The 21194-nt window shown below is 41.5% G+C and overlaps 1 long non-coding RNA gene across 4 annotated transcripts in view; it reads left to right on the top strand.

Annotated features, from left to right (window-relative positions):
- LOC138749894 (uncharacterized) overlaps positions 1 to 21194 on the top strand; it is a 245345-nt gene that overhangs the window by 188118 nt on the left and 36033 nt on the right. For 3 of the 4 annotated variants that reach the window (XR_011348924.1, XR_011348923.1, XR_011348922.1), the window contains exons 9-10: positions 14014 to 14065; positions 20595 to 20736. This is a non-coding gene — a long non-coding RNA (uncharacterized lncRNA). The remainder of the gene's footprint in view (positions 1 to 14013; positions 14066 to 20594; positions 20737 to 21194) is intronic. The other variant, XR_011348925.1, reaches the window with a different exon arrangement.

Raw genomic sequence — 21194 nt, 5'->3', positions numbered from 1 at the left:
TATCTTCTCTAATTTTATTCCTTGCCTATTCCAGTATATTTTCTCTTGTCGTGTATCTCAAAAATTTTACCAAGATAGATCTTGGTTTTTGATCTGTCTGTGGTTTCGGAGCTAGTGCTCTGTGTGCCCTTTCTATTTCCATTTCTTCCTGGAAGGTCATTCCCAGGACCTTCGGGATCCATCCTTTTAAAAATTCCTTCATGTCTGTGCCTTCTTCACCCTCCTTCAGGCCCACTATTTTTATGTTGTTTCTCCTACTATAATTTTCCAACATATCAATTTTCTGAGATAACAACTCTTGTCTCTTTAATTTTTTTTGTCCTTTTCTTCCAGTTTTTCTCTTAAGTCATTTACTTCCATTTCTACAGCTGTTTCCCGCTCTTCCACATTCTCTACTCTTTTCCCTATTTCTGTCATTACCAGTTCTAACCTTTGCATTTTATCTTCTGTTCTTTTCATTTTCCTTTTAATTGCATTAAACTCTAATGGTAACCATTCTTTTAGTGATCTCATTTGTTCTTCAAAAAAGACTTTATCTATATTCTGTCCACCAGTTTTACCTTCTATTTCTCTGTGAAGATCTAGGTCTTCTTCCTCTTCTTCTGTGTTTGTATCTGTGTTTGTGTCTTCTTCTCTTCTTTGTGTCTGTGTCTCTTCTGTTTTACCTGATGAGCTGCTTGTAGCTCTTTGTCGGGACTCTTCTTGCTGGACCTCTTGTTGCTGGTCCTCCCCTCCTGGGCTGCTTGTCTGTTGTGCTTCCTGATGTTGATCTTCTTGTCGGTCATCCTTCCGTCTGTCTCCCTCGTCTGTTTCATCGCTCCCTCTTTTGCTGGCTTCCTCGTCCTCCAGCTGCTTTTACTTTCTCCTTCTTGGGAGCCATCTTCTTTCTCTTCTCTGTATCTTTATCTTCTATTTCTTTTATTTTTGTAATGCTTTGCTTTTTCATAACTTTTTTCTATTTTCCTGGAGAGGGCTGGTTTTCCCGACCGGCCACTACTCCATCACGTGACTCCTCTCTCATACAGCACTTTGACAGCGACATGTTTGCACATTTTTAAAGAGTCATGTGTCCCAGGCCCTTGAGCTGTGAGCACATCAGACGAATTGAGCCCTGGAACCAAAATCACCAACTCCTGGTAATTCACACGAAGTTCCCAATATTCAAAAGCATTTCAATTTTCACTGAAACACTCTAAAGGTTCAAGCCGCACAATCCAATTTCTAGTCTATTACGTGGACACCACAAGGAAATCAAAATGATTTCATTGTCTATCAACACTTGTGAATGTGTTGAAAAGTGCGATATGTCTGCAATTTTTCTTATTTCCTTTTTATTGTGTCCAAGTAATTCTCGGTTGCACATCTGCTACTATGACTTTACGCTCTAATAACTGTATTCATCTGTTCGCAACTTGACTGCATTTGCTGATTAAATCAGCATTAACAAACAATTTTTGATTCTCATTCTGGTGATTTCTTCTCTGTATCCACATTATATTTGAAAGGAGAGGTATAAAGATAAGAGCAGTTCCAGTTTCAATGACCTGGTTAATATTTATCCTTTAATCAACATCCCTGGATCATTATTATCGTGTTAATGTGTGTGGAACTGTACACAAATTAGCTGTCACATTTCCAACATTACAACATTGATCATGCTTCTAAAAGTATTCCCTCATCTGTAAAACAGTTTGGGGCGCCCTGCGATTTTGAAATGCGATAACCGCAAAGCCAGAAGTTTACTTTTCTGAAGGACTCTCTCCACGTGACAGTTACTGGAGAAAGGAGATTGGGAGTGGTTCCTGGTTCCAGCTAAGTGTATCATCTTCTTCCCACTTTTGATGTTCCCATTTTATTTCTTCCCACTTTAGATGTTCCCATTTTATTATAGTGACTGAGTAAAAGTTTTATTCATTTGATCACAACACCTGAACAACCTATCAGCTATCCCAAGCCAACTTGAGCAGTTGGTGGGGTGGGTGGAGGGCATTCGTAAGTCATGGCTTTGCTACTTGGTACACCACTTTAAAGGGCATGGTTCATGATGTAGTGCTGCTCTGGACCAAATCAGGAAGAGACAGATCATCTTACCAGACTGGCTGAGGGAACAATTGTGATTTAACAACAAATCAAAAGCTACCAAGGTTATTTATGTTCTGTTTGTCAGGCTACCATGTAAACAGAACAGCCCTTCATTGGCACACTTCATTGTGGTTCTGAGTAACCTGTCAAAATACTAACGGACCCATCCCAGCTCAGTCACACATTCTTTTCTCCTATTCTACTGGGCAGAAAATGCATCAACTTGACCACATGTGTATCAGCATGGATAGAGGATTGGTTAACCAATGAATACAGAGAGTTGGGGTACAGGTTTTTCTGGATAGCAATCGGTAGTGAGCAGGGTTGCACAGGATTGGTGCGGGGTCCGCAACTGTTCACAATATACATAAACGATGTGGAAGGCGGACAGGGTGTCGTGTATCGAAGTTTGCTGATGACACTAAATTGAGTGGAAAAGCAAATTGTGCCGAGGATATGAAGAGTGTGCAGAGAGATATGGAAGTGGGCAAGGATCTGGCAGGTGGAGGACAGCATTGGAAAATGTGAGGTTATCCACTTTGGAAAGAAAGATGGAAGATCAGATTATTATTTAAATGCAAGTGATTGCAGCATGCTGCTGTACAGAAGCATATAACAGAAAAGGGAGTTACAGCGGGACAGGAGTTTGTTAGATCTCATATGCCTTGCCTGAAAAGACAATACAAGCAGATTTATTCCGAATGACGAGCTAATTAGACAAACTTAAAAAGGAAGAGTTTGCTGGGCTCTGGGAAAAGAGCAGGAACTGGAACTAATTGGAACACTTTTTTCAAAGAATCAACCTGGGGGTTCTGAGCCAATTGCATCGATAAGCACTTTTTAGGTCCTATGATTCTACAAACTCACTCATTCACTCTTGCCAGATGCAACTGGCAAATGAGTCGTAGGAGGAAGGACTGATGGAAGCAGTAATGAGGAACTTCGGCAGAGTTGGAAACCCTTCTGCTCCTCCTCACATCAAAGCGTTATTTCATGTTTAAAATTAATGAATGCAGAACATTATAGCTTAGGAACAGTCCCTTCAGCTCACAATATCTGAGCTAAACATAACAGCCAAATAAAACTAAAATTCTTCTACTTACACCTTCTAGGTATCCTTCCACCCCCTTCATATCCATGTGTCTATTGTTAGGTCTGCTTTGTTCATGAATGAGTGAGACAAACACCAGGCTGAGTCGAAATCAGGGTTCTTTGTTCTTTATTACCGGATTGTAACACTTGCGACTAAACATGTTAGTCGGAGAATGCATTCTGCCGTTATCAGCAAAATGGTGATTTTTTATACCCTTGGATATGTGCTTAGAACATCATCATATCATTACTTGTCCAATGACTAAAACTGTTGCTATCCTTTCCCTGCTAGCTTCCTGCCTCTCAATCCATCAATGTCTCTCTTATCTTGTAAGTACAAGGATGCATTTACATCTTGTTACAGCCCTGTACAGGGCAGGGTAACTCCTTACACATTCCCATCTCATGATGTTTTACCTTACACTATCTAGAGACCTCTTAAATGGTACTATTGTATCTGCTTTCACATTACCCTTGGCAGTCCACACCAGACACCTTCAGCTTAATGCATTATCGTTTAGATCCATACAAGTCTCCTCTCCCATTAGTGACTGATTTCAGGGCAGATATAATGCACCCCACTCTTGCAACCTGCTGAACTGTTACACAAGGCCCATCAGGTTTGTGCCAGCTCTTCACTCCAATCCAGTTCATTCCTCATGTCTTTTCCTCCTTGTAATGCAAATTAAACCTTGCTGTTTTCATCTCACTTTCCAACAGTGGGATTCAGTCCACCATCACTCTCTGTGTAATTAAACATCTCACATACTCATTGAACATTTTTCCCATCATGTTATGACCATGTTCCCTTAATCCTTGAACATCTGTTACTAGGCTCCAAATGTGAATTAGAAAATAAATAGCCTGTGGAATTGTGGTCTTCAAAAACTCTTAAATATTCTCACAAAATTAAATATTCCTCTATTGGAACTATCCCAAATTTTTAAAGCAGTTTTCAAGTCATTTTGTCATCAATTGTTACTTACCTCTCAGAATCAGTAATAATTATTTTATAAGACATATTCTATCTTACAACTAGCCCCTATAATTTAGATCCATATTACACCCTCCTGTAGACATGTGACTTCCTGCATTAAGACTTCCTGCTGACTTTGTGCAATGAGTTTGAAGGTACTTTCTACTTCTATTTTAATCACTTCCATTTTAATAGAAAATTAAAATACATATCATTAAGAAATATGTTAGGTGGAGCATGTATCAGAGGTTGCAATTTAAGATGTGAGTTCAAAGGTGGATCAGAGCCCAGATTAGTGGCAATCTCAGAAATCTCAGCATGAGTGTGGCCTTGTAACTCTGTCCATTTACACTAGTACTTTAACCCAGTAATTGACGGTCAATATACCGATTAACATGCCAGTGTGAATGCTCGCACACAGGTGTCAGATAACCCTGGGGGGTGGGGGGGGGGGTGCCGGGAGAGGGGTAGACTGCCTAGAGAGGGTGGATCATCCCTGGGGCGATCTGATGCCTACATGCCAGTTAGCCCAGTGTGAAAGGGACATGGGGTATCCTCGGACCAATTAGTCAGGATAGGGGCCCCTCTCCCCTAGGATACCTGGTGGTGAAGTGTGAGAGGACACAGAGAACTAGTTAACAATGGTCCAGTGTGAGTGGCAAAAATGGCTTCTTTCACCAGTTCATTGAACAGCTAATTTACTGGTTAGACAGTGTGAAAAGGATGTTAGCTGTCTGGAATTTTCATCAGCTTACTGAAATGCAGAGTGCTGCAAATTCTTCGATGAAATTTGCAGAAAAGACTAAGCAATGGACGGTATAGCAACTAGAAGGCTTAGTGCAAAACCAGATATTATTTCATAGCCCCTCGAATTATTCTTTATTAAAGGGACGTCAAATGGTGTGAGGAGATTAAGGAAACCCTAAAAGGAAGAAATTAAGAGCCTGTGTAAGTCAGTGAGGAGGTGAATTTTTTCAGCCAATGTTCAACCAGAGATAACGGATTGTTAATCAAGGTCAGAGTGCTTAACAGAGCATCAGGTTTTTGTTGGCAGCACACAGACAAATCTGTTTGAGCTCCTTCCTCACTGGTTGATCTACATCTGTTCAGTCCTCACCTCTCATGCTATTTGGAGACACACCAGAGACTGAAGGTTCTGGAAAGTGGATCAAAACATAATCTGCTGGAGGAACTCAGACAGACAAGGTGCATCCGTGGGAGAATAAGAATTGACAATATTTCAGGCCAGAACCCTTCAACGAGACACAGTCCACAAGACCAGGAGTGGCAGAGAGGATCATTGGACTCTCCCTCCACACACCACCCCTCCCCCCCCCACCATCGACATGATCTACCAGGATTGTTGTCTGAAGAAGACACACAAAGTCATTGAGGACCCCTTCTACCTTGTTAATTTTAGTCATCAGTGTGCACAAAAAATCTTACATTGAGCAAAACAATTCCTGTGATGCACTGAATGCTTGTGCAAATGTCAACGTGAAATTGTTTCAGGATTTCTCATGGCTAATAAATCTGTATTGGCATGTTTTAATCTAATATAAGTATGATTGCATGCTACGAAATAACATATTTAGTTAAGATTTTATTCTATACTTTGAACTACTTTATTCCATTAAATAAAACATCAATGAGTATTTCTTATTTGACAGAAACAGTTGGCAAAGAGATTATTTTCAATAAATATAATTACCGTATTAATTACAACTTTATTTTAGGTAACTAACCTTTTATGTGCACATTATTTCCTTTGTGCACTGGTTGCAAGATGTGAGTGCATGGGCACAAATTAGAGGGAACAGTGCTCACAAACAGCATCTTCCAGCTGCTCCTGTCAGGGAGGAGATACAGGAGTATGAGAGCCAGCACCACCAGGCTGAGGAACAGCTTCTTTCCACAGTCAGCGAGGATGCTGAACGACCAAAGGAACTACTCACACTAACCATCCAAGACTCTCATACGTACAAAACTATATTTATTTTTATGTAGGAATACTTGTCCTGTATTGTTTGTCTGTATGTGTGTTACATCTGTTTGTGTGTCTGCATGTTTTTCACTGAGAACCAGAGAACGCTGTTTTGTCGGGTTGTACTTGTGCAATCAAATGACAATAAATTTGACTTGACATTGCCCTCAATAATTTTTTTCTGGCTTTCATTCTTTTAACATTTTAATGCCCTCAATCAGGTCATCTTTCAGTCTTTACTGTTCTTGATGAAGGGTTCAAGCCCAAAATAATTCTTTTATTCTCACAGATGCTGGCCAACCCACTTAGTTCCTCCAAATAGCTCTGGTGCTATTTGTGTGGAGTTTGTGTGTTCTCTCCATCCTCTGGGGGTGGAGCGGTCCAATTTTGTCTCACAGCCTGAAGACATGGGCCAATAGGTTAACTGCAGGTTGTTGGATTAATGATACATTGCTTGCAGTGTGCAGATGAGAGCTAGACTTTAAGAGAGAGTTGATGGAAGTGTGGGGAGAATGTGTTGGGGTATTATTAATATAAAAATTAGTGCTTAGTAGTCAGTGTGGATTTAGTGGGTTGAAGGGCCCATCTCCCTGCTGTATTCCTCTAGCACTCGAGGAACTTAACTCCTCATACTCTTCTTCACCCACCTTCCCACACCACTATGCTCCTAACCCAGCAGCCACACAACCTCCTTGGAAAGGCGAAGAACCAGAGAAGTTGCATCACTTGGAAACTTCTGTCGTTTATCTACCATAATCCAAACAAATCCAGAAAAACCCATGAGATAGTGCTATCTATTGGATGCAGTCACCAATTTAGTTAAACCTGATGGCATTACCTCTTGAACCTCCACGGCAACAACTGGTAGAACAAAATTTATTGGATCATTTTCCTTCAGTTAAGCCAGAAAGTGCTCAGATGCAGGTAAAGAAGATTGTTTTTATGCTCCTTATATAGAGCTATCCTCAATTCACTGCCTTTTTCAAGAGACACTATCTGTTTCTTTATTCCTGTCTTAAAACAGAGGTTTTTTTATTGAGTAAATAGAATATTGAGGCCAGAATACACTTGCCTTCCCTCCAACTCTTACGTGACATGGTGTTGCAGTACATAATCCATGTTGGGTTATTGCATAGATTTGGATAGAAACCCTTTCAGGACATTTTAAATAAAGTACTATGAAGTCTTATAAATTAAATAATGACTGAACGTGTTTAAATTAAGTGAAAATTAACTACCAAGATCATTGTGTTAACTCAACTCAAAACCTCTCGCCAGCATGCAGTTCATTTTGAATCTTCCTTTTCACAAATATCTGCTCCCCTATTAACCTGCAACAAAAAAAATTCTTCCTTTGGTTCTTTCATTATTTCCTTGCCCGCAAGGTTTTCGCTGTTCTGAAGAATTCTTCAGAAACTCACCAAAATCCTTGAACGATTGCGACCTCCTATTGAACAATTTTATTAACAATTTAAATTAGGAAGAAAAGCAATTGCTCTAATAATATTCAATTATCCTTTTGATCAAAGCAAGTTATTGAACAACTTGCAAAGTCTTGAAAACCATTCATTTTCAGATTTTGATACTATTGCTCCATTACTCCAAATAATTATCAGAGAACAGAGTGAAATACCTGTTGTCATTAAGGAAAATTCTTATGAACAAAATTGGTTGAGTTTGACTGCATCGGAAGCTACACTGCGCAAAATGTGGGTCACCCACGTTTTCTGCAGTGCACCTTCTGATGTCGCCGCCTAGAACACACCTAGAAGCCACCCTACTTCTGATTTCAGTAGAAGTACAAGAGAGGAGCATGCTGCCTGTTTCTTCATGGAAAGTGAGTTGATGGCTTAACCCTTGGAACTCTGGCCATTTTTAACCTTTCATAATGTATACTCCAGACTGGGTCCATGGATAAACTGGAGTTAGTTGATCTGTTCAGTCACTGAAACCATATCATATCAGAATCAGAATTTATTGTCAGGAACAAGTCATGAAATTCATTGTTTTGCGGGAGCGTCACGGTGCAAACATTCATATTATAACCATCTTACAACTTTCTACAAATAATAAAAATTATAGTGCATGGAAAGTAAGGCAGTGTCTTTGGTTCATTGGTTATTCAGGAATCTGATGGCAGCGGGGAAGAAGCTGTCCTCATGCCACTGAGTGCTCGTCTTTAGGCTCCTGTACCTGTTTCCTAATGGTAACAGAGTGAAGATGGCATGGCCTAGATGATGGGGGTCTTTGAAGATAGAGGGTGTTTTTTTAAGACACCGCCTCATGTAGATGTCCTCGATGGAGTGAAGTCTGGTGCCTATGATGTCGCAGGCCGAGTTAATAACCCTCTGCAGTTTATTCTTGTCCTGAGAGTTGGTGTCTCCATACCAAGCAGTGATGCAACCAGCCAGAATGCTCTCCATGGTACACCTGTAGAAGTTTACTAGAGTTTTCGGTGACATACCAAATCTCCTCAAACATCTGACAAAGTATAGCCGCTAGCAAGCCTTTTTTGTAATTGCATCAACATGGAGGATCCAGGACAGATCCTTGGAGATGTTGACACCTGGGAATTTGAAGCTCTTGACCCTCTACACTGCTGAACCTTCGATGAGGACTGGGTCATGTTCCCTTGACTTCCTCCTGAAGTCCAGAATCATCTCCTTGGTTTTGCTAACATTGAGCGCAAAGTTGTCATTGCATCATTCAACAAGCTGATCGATTTCTCTCCTGTATCATTCAACAAGCTGATCTATCTCTCTCCTGTATCATTCAACGAACTGATCGATCTCTCTCTTGTATCATTCAACAAGCTGATCGATCTTTCTCCTGTATCATTCAACGAACTGATCGATCTCTCTCCTGTATCATTCAACGAACTGATTGATCTCTCTCCTGTATCATTCAACGAACTGATCGATCTCTCTCCTGTATCATTCAACGAACTGACTGATTTCTCTCCTGTATCATTCAACGAACTGATCGATCTCTCTCCTGTATCATTCAACGAATTGATTGATCTCTCTCCTGTATCATTCAACGAACTGATCGATCTCTCTCCTGTATCATTCAACAAACTGATCGATCTCTCTCCTGGACGCTTCCTCATTGGTGTTTGTGATTTTGCTGACAAATGTGGTGTCATCGGCAAACTTGAAGATAGCACTGGAATTGTGCCTGGCCACACAGTCAAGGGTGTATAATGAGTAGAGCAGTGGACTAAGCACTTATTGATAATCAGTGAAGAGGAACATCATCTCCAATTCCTACTGTCTGTCCAGTTGCAGAGTTGGGTACAGAGGCTCAGAGTTTGTAGCTTCTTGACCAGCACTGAGGGAATAATGGTGTTTTGGCTAAGCTGTAGTCGATGAAGAGCAGCCGTATGTGTGAGTTGCCGTTTACAAATTGATCCAGAGATGAGTAGAGAGTCAGTGATATTGCATCTGCTGTGGAGCGATTGTGACGATGGGGAAATTTCAGTGGGTCCATATCTTTACTTAGGTCCGTGTAATTTTCTGGCCATGATCAGCCTCTCAAAGTTTTTTGTCACAGTAGAAGTTCGTGCTACTGGGTGATAGTCGTTGAGGCAACTCACACTACTCTACTTGGATTGATGCCCTTTTTTAGCAGACAAGTTGCTGTCCTGGTCATACCCTACATTGTCCAAGATACTCAAACAAAAATTTTGAATCTCCTTACCTTTACTTACAGTATTTTTTCATGTTGTGGAACTTGGCAAAGCGGCTGTTTCTCCCCCACCTTTGGATGTAAAACCAGTCCCAGAAAACCAGGGCACAGAGTCCAAAGGGTTAAACCTTATAGTGAGGTGGTCCCACTGTATTGTGACCCCATACCTCAAAACTCAGTCTTGCTCCACCACCTCAACATCCAAAAATGAAACGGTAGTCAGCTCTAAGGCTCGCATCATCCTGCTACACAGGCCCAACCTAGTGCCACAGACCCACCTTCCTTCCCTACTCCCTGATCAAGCTCGTGTTTATGGCGTTAATGCAAATACAATGCATGAATGCAATTAAAGTCTGATTTGCTGCTTCCCAGAAACATAAAACACACAACACAAAAGAGAACACAAGAGAAAAAGAAATAAGCTAAATAATAATGAATATATTTATGAACTCTTCTGATGAAAGACCAGAAATGTATTGCTTCACCCTGACAGACCTGAGAAATGCTTCCAGCAATTTTCGGTTCTATTTCGGATTTCCCGCAACTGAAGTACATTTCCATTGGATACATGCACCAGTCACCTGCTGAAAAAAGGTTTAATTCCATCAGAATTCCAGCCTGTTGATCACAACCATGCTTAGAGGAGCCCCACAGTCAAACTACGCAGAGTGTTGAAGATCGCTTCAGCTTACAGTAGCCTCTGTTCTTTTTAGACATACAGCATGGTAACAGGCCATTTTGACCCACAAGTCCATGCCACCCAATTTACACCCCATTAACCTACGTTCTTGGTACATTTTTGAATGGTGGGAGGAAACCGGAGCTGATGGAGAAAACCCATGCAGACTTGGGGAGAACGAACAAACTCCTTACAGACAGCGCGGGATTTGAGCTCCGGTCCAGTACCGATCGCTGGCGCTGTAAAGGCTTTGCACTAACCACTATGCCAACTTCACTGCCTTGTTTAATTCCACAAGAGGCGGTATCTCAAGAAAGCAGCCTCTATCCTCAAGGACCCCCACCACCCAGACCATGCCCTCTTCTCTCTGCTGCCATCAGGAAGGAAGTACAGGAGCTTGAAGACAAGCACTCAATGATACAGAAACAGCTTCTTCCCCTCCACCATCAGATTTATGGATGGATAATGAGCTTCAGACATGACCTCACTTTCTCTTCTTTTCCACTACTTGATTTACTTTTGAAAGGTGGATTTATCGAAATGCTGCTGCAAAACAAGGAATCTCATAACATGTTCACGGAAATAAATTCGGATTCTGCTTTACATTGAAACTGTTCATATTTATAATTTTGGTTACATTGGAAGAAAATTAAACCTTCTCATACTATGACAGGACGAAACGCATGAAGGCAGGTAAAAGCTTTTGTTGACATCTTGGAAAGTATTGCTTTTGGAATGTAATATTATAATAATCCTCCCGGTACAAGATCTGCCTCCATGAAATAGAAGATGAGAGAGAAATGATTCAGAATCAACCAGCAGAATTAGCATGGACACAGCTCTTACTTTGTACTGTCAAAGATTATTCTCTTCACTTTGAAAAACAAAGCAAAATGACCGGCCTCCCATCTAAGCATTGTAAAGATTTTTGAAAAACGATTAGATAAACTGTAAATTAGGAACTGGATCACACCTGATGAGGGATTTCAATGCAATGGCAGAGGAGAGGAAGATAGACAGATGCTGGCACTGAGATGCACATCCACGCTGATTCTCCATTTATTTTGCTTTTCTGAGCATGTCTAAAATACCCAGTTCTGCAACAAGGCTGAAGTACAAAAGGTAGATAATTCACAAGCAGACAGAACCACATTGGCAAAATTCTACCTCAGCAAAAGACTACAAATTGAATGTGACCGCCAGTTTACTGTTGATTTTGTTTTATTTATTCTGGAATGGGCATCTGGAGGAGGTTGGTGGGGAATTTTGATTCACAGATGTTAATTAAACCAAAGTGAGAGAGAGTTTTAATCACAAAGGCAAGCCTGGATTGTCCATTAAGCAAAATAGGCATGTGCGTAGGGCACCAAGGGAAGGGGCACCACAGAGTTTATCCCAGTGCCGGATTCACCATGGCGCAGCTGAACTGGGGCCCCATAAAAAGGGACACCCCACAACAAATGAAAAAATCCATATATATACAGGATATATTCAATATAGTTTTTCCACTCATATATCACTTTGGGTCATCCCTTGCTAACCACATAGAGCACCTATGGCATCCTATGTCATGGATGCTCCTTGGTTGGTAGGGGATTGGTTGGTATGGCATCTGAGTGGAAGAAAAAATTGAGAACCACTGAGTTAGGTAAATAAATATACACAGTTGCAGTTAGTGCAAAAAAATGAGGTTACAATAGTGCAGACAGATATTTTGGAATTGTTTATGGTCAGGGTTATGGTGGTACTAGAGGTTCCAGAGCCTGATAGCTGTTGGGCGGAAACTGTTCTTGAACCTAGAGGTGCTAATCTTCAGGCTCCTGTACCTTCTGTGCCCGAAGGGAACAGTGAGAAGGTTGAGTACAGGGTTAATGGTCAGTTACTTAAGTGCATGGATGAACAAAGGGACCTTGGGGTCCAAATCCATGCATCCCTCAAGGTCACCACACAGGTTGATAGGATAGTTAAGAAGGCCAATGGGATGCTGGGCTTCATTGACAGGAGGATTGAGTTCCAGAGTGGTGCAGAGGAAATTTACCTGAATTGGAAAATGCGTCTTATGAGGCAAAGTTGGCAGGCCTGGGACTTTTCATTTTGGACTGTAGAAGGATGAGAGAAGAATTAATAGACGTATACAAGATTATGAGAGGCATAGATAGGGTAGGTAGGAGTAGCAAACACCAGAGGATGTGTACAAAGTTAAAGGAGGGAAGTTTAGGGGAGACACAGAGAGTTGTGAGGGCCTGGAATGCCTTTTCAGGGGTGGTGGTGGTGGAGGCTGAAACATTAGGGGCATTTAAGTGACTCTTAGACAGGCTCATGGATGAAATTAAAATAGATGGTTATGGGATAGGAAGAGTTTAGAACTTTTTTTAAGGAATATATGGGTCGGCACAACATCACAGGCCAAAGGGCCTGTATTGGGCTGTAGTGTCTATGTTCTATAGTGGTGGGGTCTGCCCTGGAAGAAAACAGAATTTTTACTCTTATTTTTCAACACTTATTGAGCCTTAATGTCTTGTAATTTAGACAATGGAAGGGTCGAGGGCGAACCATTGTTGGGATGTGCTTAGGGCATCAGTTGGCCCTAATCTGATCCTGCACAAAAGTGAATGCAATCCATATTTTAGCATTTGAATGTAATGCGTGAAGGAGCATTTGGGGCTTCATCAATGGGAGAGAGGATCAAAACATGACCTTTACAGCCGTAAGGTACTAATCTTTACAAAGGAATATGGATGAAAAAAATGAAATAACATCATGTTGGTCATCAAAAAGAGAATTCAGAGCTCGCATGAACACTGTTCGACTATATATCCATCTATGGTGCAGAAAGAAACATTTTCTTCCAAAGCACTAGAGACACTGAACAAAAAAGGGAAGGAAAATGATACATCCCGCCACTAATTAACCTAGCTCTGAATACCGTGGCATGCCCAGCATTTATTGCCTGTTCCTACTTCTCAATAAGAAAGTCATCTCAGAGGACAGCAATCACATTGCCGTAGGTTGAAAGTCATGTATCAGTCAGATCAGATGAATAGATTTCCTTTCCAACAAAGGGCATGAGTGAATTAGATAAGTTTAATATGACCTTTTGAATTCTAGATTTACTTAATTAACTGTGATTAAAGTTCCCCAGACTCAGTGATAGAATCTGAACTCTCTTTGGATTATTAGTCCAAACCTATGCAAGTTCATTAACTGGAAAGGCATAGGAAAACTTTAGCAACCTTAATAAAGGGGAATGAGGTGATGAGCAAATATGTACCAAAATATTAAAGACATAGAAGTTGTTTCTGCAAGAAATTCTTCTTTCCATGAGCCATAGACTTCCTCAGGGGCTGAAGGCTCCATGATCGTATCGGAGGTTTGGATCTGGAACATGGGCTTCCAAAGGTTTGAACAGGAATCTGTGTGGCTGCAGAAGCTGTGGGAGGGTGGGAGGCGAATCCATGGACACTCAATGTCTCTAAAAGGACCCTCTTTTGCTTCTCTTTCTCTTATTATTAGGGGTGACGGGCAATGCAAGGAACCTTGAAGTCTGAAGTCTGTCCTCTCCAAGGTATGTAAATCAGACACCACATGGCTATTCGTTTTATTGGTGGTACCTGTGGCATCTGGTGGAACTGACTCCGCTTCAGGCAAGAAAGGTCTTTCTTTTACATATGTTCGAGGCAGAGAATGTGAAGGTAAAGACGCTACAGCCCAGCTAATTAATCAAACCTAATTCAGGCTCAATGAGTAAGAATAACCACTGGTGGTTGTTGGGATTGCATTGGATTAAACATTAGGGGAAAGTTGGGATTAGAGTGAAGGCTGGATGGTGGTGAGTCAAGGCTGCAGCGGCACTGAGGGCAGCAGGTGGGGAGGGAGTGGCATGAGGATGGGTGGGGAGGATAATCGAGTATTTGGGGTTTGTGTAATCTGGTCTGAGAAGTTGGGTGCTATATGGTGTGTTCAAGGGTTGGAGAGATGTTGATTGGTGATTGAGAGTTTAGTAACCAAAACCAAACTCAGTAAAGTAGCAGACAGCAAAGCTTCTCCCCTAGAGGAACTCAATGCTTTCTACACCCAATTTGATGACAGTAACAAGGAAGAACCACCCCTCCACACCCCCACGTCCCCTGACGATCCCATCCTGTCCATATCTGAGAATGAAGTGCGTACTGCCTTCAGGAGAGTGAATCCGAGGAAAGCATCTGACCCGGATGGAGTTCCTGGCTGAGTATTAAAAATCTATGCTGACCAACTTACCAAGGTATTCACGGATATCTTCAATATCCCACTCCAGCAGGGCAAGATACCCAACTGTTTCAAACAGAAGTCAATCGTAGTGGTGCCCAAGAAAAGTGCAGTGTCCTGCTTTAATGACTGTCGACCAGTTACACTTACATCAACAGTGATGAAGTGTTTGGGAAGGCTGGTGATGAAGCCGACCAGCTCCTGTCTGAGTGTTGACATGGATCCATTCCAGTTTACCCATCTTAGAAACAGATCCACTGTGGATGCCACCTCACAGGCTCTACACAAAGCCCCAGAATACCTGTACAGCAAAGATGCATACATCAGGATGCTCTTTATCGACTCCATTTTGGCATTTGACATCATCATCCCCTCAAAACCGATCAGCAAACTCCAAGACTTAAGAGTTAATACTGTGTAATTGGATCGAGGATTTCCTCACCTCCAGATCACAATCAGTAAAGATTGGTAAGAACTTCTCCTCCACAATCTCCATCAATACCGTAGCACCACAGGGCTGTGTTCTTAACCCCCTGCTCTACTCACTTTACAGCTCGGTATGACAATAACAGGAGATCTGGTGAGTAAGCTAAAGAAAGAAGACATATCCAAGTCAAGTTCCCAGCATTAGGCTGGCAGCTGCTGAGGGAAACTGTCTTCACATCACATTGGTGATGAGCCAGGAGACCCATGAAGTCTTTGGTGGGAGAGAGAGTCCCCAATGACCTGTTTACTTTGAAACAAAGGAACCTAATTTCTCCTGAAATGGCTCAAAGCAAACATTGAAGGAGAATTACATCATCATTTCTCTGCACAAAGTGAAGGAAGGAAAGTTTAGGGAAGGGCATCATGGTTGGCCTAGCGGTTAGCGCAATGCCTTTACAGTGCCAGTGATCGAGACCAGACTAGGGTTTGAATCCCGCACTATCTGTATGGAGTTTCTGTGTTCTCCCCGTGTCTATGTGGGTTTTCTCCTGGGGCTCTGGTTTCCTCCCACCCTTCAAAAAAAACATACCGAGGTGTAAATTAATGGGGTGTCGATTGGGCAGCACGGACTCGTGGGCCAAATAGCCTGTTACCGAGCTAGATATCTAAATTAAAATTTTAAAATTGATAAATAGAAAATTTAAATTTTAAATTTAATAATATCGGGGATAAGTTTTTTATACAGGAAGTTGTAGGTGCCTGGAATGCATTGCCAAGGATGGTGGTGGAGGCTGGTACAATAGGGGCATTTAAGAAACGTTTAAACAAGATGAAAGAAAAATAGAAGGTTACAGGGTAGGAAGAGTTTTTTTAAATTTTGGTAAGCATATATAGGACAGCACAACAGTCTTAAAGATCACCACCTGCTATAGTTTATAATTCGGGAAAATTCCAAAATGTCAATCTGGAATAGTTTATTGAACAGCATGGGAAATCCAAAGACATGGCTCCTTGAGTGACTTATAACACTGAGCAAGGTACAATCTGCAACATCACTACTCACAGACAGTAAGTGTGGCAGGGCAAGTGATGAGTTAGTACAGCAGATGGGAGCTTCTGGGCAGTGATTCTGGACTGGTAATCCCAGTACAGTCCTAATGGAAAATAAGCTTGCTCTGAAACTAGACATCACCCTGCTCTTGGGACAGTTGAAAACATTATTTCTGGAACTACAGAATCACTGCCGGAATGTCAATGATGTGACATGGTGCAGTTTATAACACAGACTTCACTCTTGGAACACACCATAACATCACTCCTGGAACAGTTCATTAGATCACTACTGGAATATTCTAAACCGCCAGTTCTGGGACAGTCTATAACATCACTGCATCAATACATTTCAGATTTACTGTCAGAGAACAACTGTGACATCACATACAACCCTGAGATTCTTTTCCTGTGGGTGAGGCAGAATTACCACTTATTGGTAATGCAAAAAAAAATGTACTTAACAAACACGTAAACAAATAGAGACATGTAAACAAACTGTGCATTACAGAGAAGAAAATCAATCTCTGACTGAGATTGTTGTTGAGGAGGCTGATGGTGGAGGGGGAGCAGCTGTTTCTGAACCTGGTGGTGCGAGTCTTGTGGCACTGATACCTCTTTCCTGATGACAGCAGTGAGAACAGAGCGTGGGCTGGGTGGTGTGGATCCTCGATGATTGCTGCTGCTCTCCAACGGCAGCGCTCCCTGTAGATGTTCTCGATGGTGGGGAGGGTTTTGGTTGTGATTTCCTGGACTGTGTCAACTACCTTCTGCAGGGCTGGAGTAGTTTATAACATCATTCCTGGAGAAGGCATTAACTTCATTCTTGAAAGAGTCTGTAAACTCACTCATGAAACAATTTATAACATTGCACTGTCACACCACTGATGGAATTGTCTATAACACAGCTGCTGGAAGAGTAAATTACATCACTCACATAACATTCTGTAAAATCACTCTTTGAACAGTCAATGACCATCAGCTCTGGCACCCTGCAGACTTTGCTTCTGGAACAGCACTTATGTTTACTCCTAGTCAGCTCCAAACCTCAGTAATAAATCAGGACAAAACCTCATGAATGGAAAAGAAACAAAATTGGTTCCTAAAACTTGAGAGAACCTGACTCCTAGGAAACACATAATGTCATTGCTGAATCAGTAAATAACTTAATTCCTCAAAAAACATTGTCACACCACCCAAAGAATGACACCAGCTGGCATACAATATCACCACAGAAACAAGGTGACAACTTACTCCTGAACCAGTGCGGAATTATAACACCAGAACAGCGTTCCCAAAATTAAATGCAAGATCACGAGTGATATGGTTCGCATAGCAGTTAGCGCAACACTTTTAGAGCACCAGCGATTGGGGTTCGAAAGCTGCACGGTCTCTCCATGTCTGCGTAGGTTTTCTTCGGGGCTCTGGTTTCCTCCCACCTTTTAAAACGTACTGGGGGTGTAGGTCAATGGGGTGTAAATTGAGTTGAAATGGCCTGTAACTGTGCTGTAGGTCTAAATTATTTTTAAAAATAAATAGTGAAAAGCAGAATCCATGATATTCATTGCCCACTATCAATCAACTCTACTGATTTCCCTGTCAATCAGATGGAGGCTTTGGTTTAATGCTGTGTAATTTTACCTGACAATCTGTGTCCATTTGAAATGGCATGTTGACAACTTAGAGACTGCAAGTTTCAGATGAGTGAAAATGGATGTATACACACACCCCCGGTCGAATGGCTTTTCAGCTTAACTTCAGTTACTTATTCAGTGGCCTTCTCCATTCACCTTTAATTCTGTCTCAGGTACTCTTCTTTGCTTTGCTTGAACATCACTTCTGATTGAAGGAAAAATATTGAATTTGAACTCATTCTCACCTTAGAAATTACATTTTTCAGTACAATTGAATCTTTCCTGCAAAACATGCCTTTCTTTATCAGGCTGGCAGAGGGAGAATGGGACAGGCATTTCACTTAAAGCATGTCACTTGCTGAAAGGCTGCACATGTAAAGAAAAAGCAAAACCCTGAATTTGTACAAGACCTTCCACATCCTCAGAATAGCCAATAAATTACTTTACTGACAATCACAGGCAGAAATGCATGGCTTTTGTACAAAATATCAGGCAAGATAAGTGACAAGTTTCATTGTAATTGATGCCGTTGATTGAAAGAGGAACCTTGAACAGGGTCATTCAAGTACACTTTGGCTTTTATTAGAGATGCACATCCCTTCATCCATTAAAGTCGACTATCCCAATCACACCAATTGCTACACAATTGCTCAGCAAAAGCAGGTGAAAGGCACTCCTTCTATTCGATAGCCTATAAATCACCCATGGGCAAGGTGTAGCACCTGTTTAGCTTCCCAATCAGGGTCACATGGAGCCATCATTGCAAATGGTGAATGGTTTTTACAAGCAAATTCAACAAATTGGAATTTATGGTTGTAGAACTAAAAATGCTGGGCAGATGAATCTTGTCCTCAACTCCCCTACCATGGGAAACAACCTTGTCACGTCTACTCTGTCCAGGCCTTTCAGCATCAAAATGTCTCTGTGAGGTCCCCCCTCATCTTTCTGTACTCCAATGAGCTGACAAACGTCCTTCATATGCCAACCCTTTCGTTCCTGGTATATTTCCAGTAAATCTTTTCTGAACCCTCTCCAACGCCAGCATGTCTTTTCTCAAATGGTCTTCACGGTACATCAATTATGTTGAAGTGCCCACTTTATCCTTCTTTCCTCTGTTGTCCCAAACTTGAAAGAATGCCACAGAACTACAGTAAAAGTCCAAAATTCCAGGCGCCAGAAATCCATCTCTCAAACTTTAAACATTTCGCGGGCTTTGGTGTTTGTGCGTGTGTAAGTACTACAGATGCACAACGGCTCCGAGCAGCTCCAGGTAATCTTACCACAAAGAAATTCATTCGTATACTGTATTTTTCTTTACAATGTTCATTTTTTGAATGTTTTATTTAAATTTTCCATACACGTATTCATGTCAAAATACAAAATATAATAATCGTATAGTCATAAATTCCATTATACATGATGGTTTTATAAACCCCCCCCCCCAAATAATAATAGAAAAATAAAAACCCCACCAACCCCCTCCCCTCCAATAATATGGATAGAAAAGGAAGAAAGAAAGAAAATACAATTAGTGAAGAAAAAAAAGCAGGCCCAGTTGTCAAGGGGATCCCTGCCTTTCACTCCATTCTAACCTTTTTCATTTTCATTTGTTTATTTATTCCAAGGAGTTAACAAGGTTTCACAAGGTTTAGGGAAAGCTGTTTATAAATTTATACCTACAATATAGGCACCAAACTTTAAAAAAATGTATCGTATTTACAATATTCATTTTTAAACATAATTTCAAGCATTCCACTCTTTCCTGAACTGATTTGACAAACCCCAAGCCATCCTGCCCTTTTATAGAATGGGAGTCCCAGTCAATATGTGGAAAGTTAATATTGGGCAGTCTATAATACAACCCCATGGTGTGCTCGTACCTTTCCTGATCCTCATCTCCACCTATATAGCCTCAGTAGACGAGCCCTCTGGACTATCGTGTCTGAGCATAGCTGTGATGTTTTCCTTGATGAGCAATGCCACTCCTTCCCCTTTCATCCATCCTGCTCTATCACATAAGAAACAATGGAACCCCAGAACATTGAGCTGTCAGTCCTGCCCCTCCTGCAACCAAGTCTCACTAATGGCCACAGTGTCATAATTCCATGAGCCAATCCATGCTCTAAGCTTGTCTGACTTTGTTATAATACTCTTACATTGAAATAAATGCATCTGAGAAAACTTCCACCACATACAACTCTTCGGTGCATGCAGCTTCTAACAGTGGATACAATGTTTATATCATCTATTCCCTCCTCCACTCCTCTATCTGCTCTGGCATCTGGTTCCCCTCCCCCTGCAAATCTAGTTTAAATTCACTCTGAGCAGCACTGGCAAACTTGCCTGCAAGATTATTCCTCTTCTTCCAGTTCAGATGAAAACCACCGTCACGTTGGAACAGATCCCACTTTCCCTGGAAGAGAGCCCAGTGACCTAGAAACCTGAAATCCTTCCTCCTGCACCATGTACTCTCACAATAAATTTGAACGTTGAACCCCCACTCCTGCCCATTGCCTGTCTTTTTGATAGGATGCGTATCCTTGGACATTTAGCTCCCAGTCACATCTCCATTATGCCCACCACCATTTATCTTCGGATTTTCAACTGTGCTTTAAGTTCATCTCTGATATTCCATGCACTTAAACAAATTGAGGTAGTGCTGTTGAATGAGGAAAAGCTATGGTTGGCGAATGGTGGAATGAATGGCCTACTCCAGCCACCAGCTCTTGTATTTTGCAGGTGCATGACTTAAGCCAGGAGATCTGCACCATCTTCTCCCCTCACCTGTGGACACAATAGTTTGACATGGAAGAACAGGAAGAGATGAAAGAAAACTGAAGAGATACATCATCACTTTGACAATCTGGTTGGATTCTGCCATGTAGGTTAACAAATTTGTCATTAGGTGTGTCATGAACTATTATTCTGTCTGCGGAAGGGCTTGATGACTTCTGACAATTTGAATTGCTAATCACCATTTCCACATCAGGGGACACTGAAGCATGAAGAAAAGCTTTGAAGTGGCCTTCCTCTTGTGCAGAGTTTCCCACCCCCTAATCTGATCTACATTTTTATGAAGATATAGCATTTTCTCAGTACATTGACAAGGGCACAGTGTGTCCTACAGTAAACCACTCACGTGTCTATTCAAGTTGAATGACACTGCTAGTGGCAATTTGATTGTCAAAGCGTCTTCCAACAAAGGCTGTGGATCAGGATCAGGGGAGTGATGTTTGGCTGTTGTTTCTGCCTCAGAGTGTAGCGTTTCCTTTGCCATCCTCTTGTGACCAGTTCCCACCTTGGATTCATCCAGCAAGTATTTGTTTCTTTCTGCTGCTC

The sequence above is a fragment of the Narcine bancroftii genome, chromosome 14 (assembly GCF_036971445.1).
Source record: "Narcine bancroftii isolate sNarBan1 chromosome 14, sNarBan1.hap1, whole genome shotgun sequence".
NCBI classification, from domain to species: Eukaryota; Metazoa; Chordata; class Chondrichthyes; order Torpediniformes; family Narcinidae; genus Narcine; species Narcine bancroftii.
The sequence above is the reverse complement of the archived record's forward strand: the minus strand, read 5'-3'. Positions and strand labels throughout refer to the sequence as shown.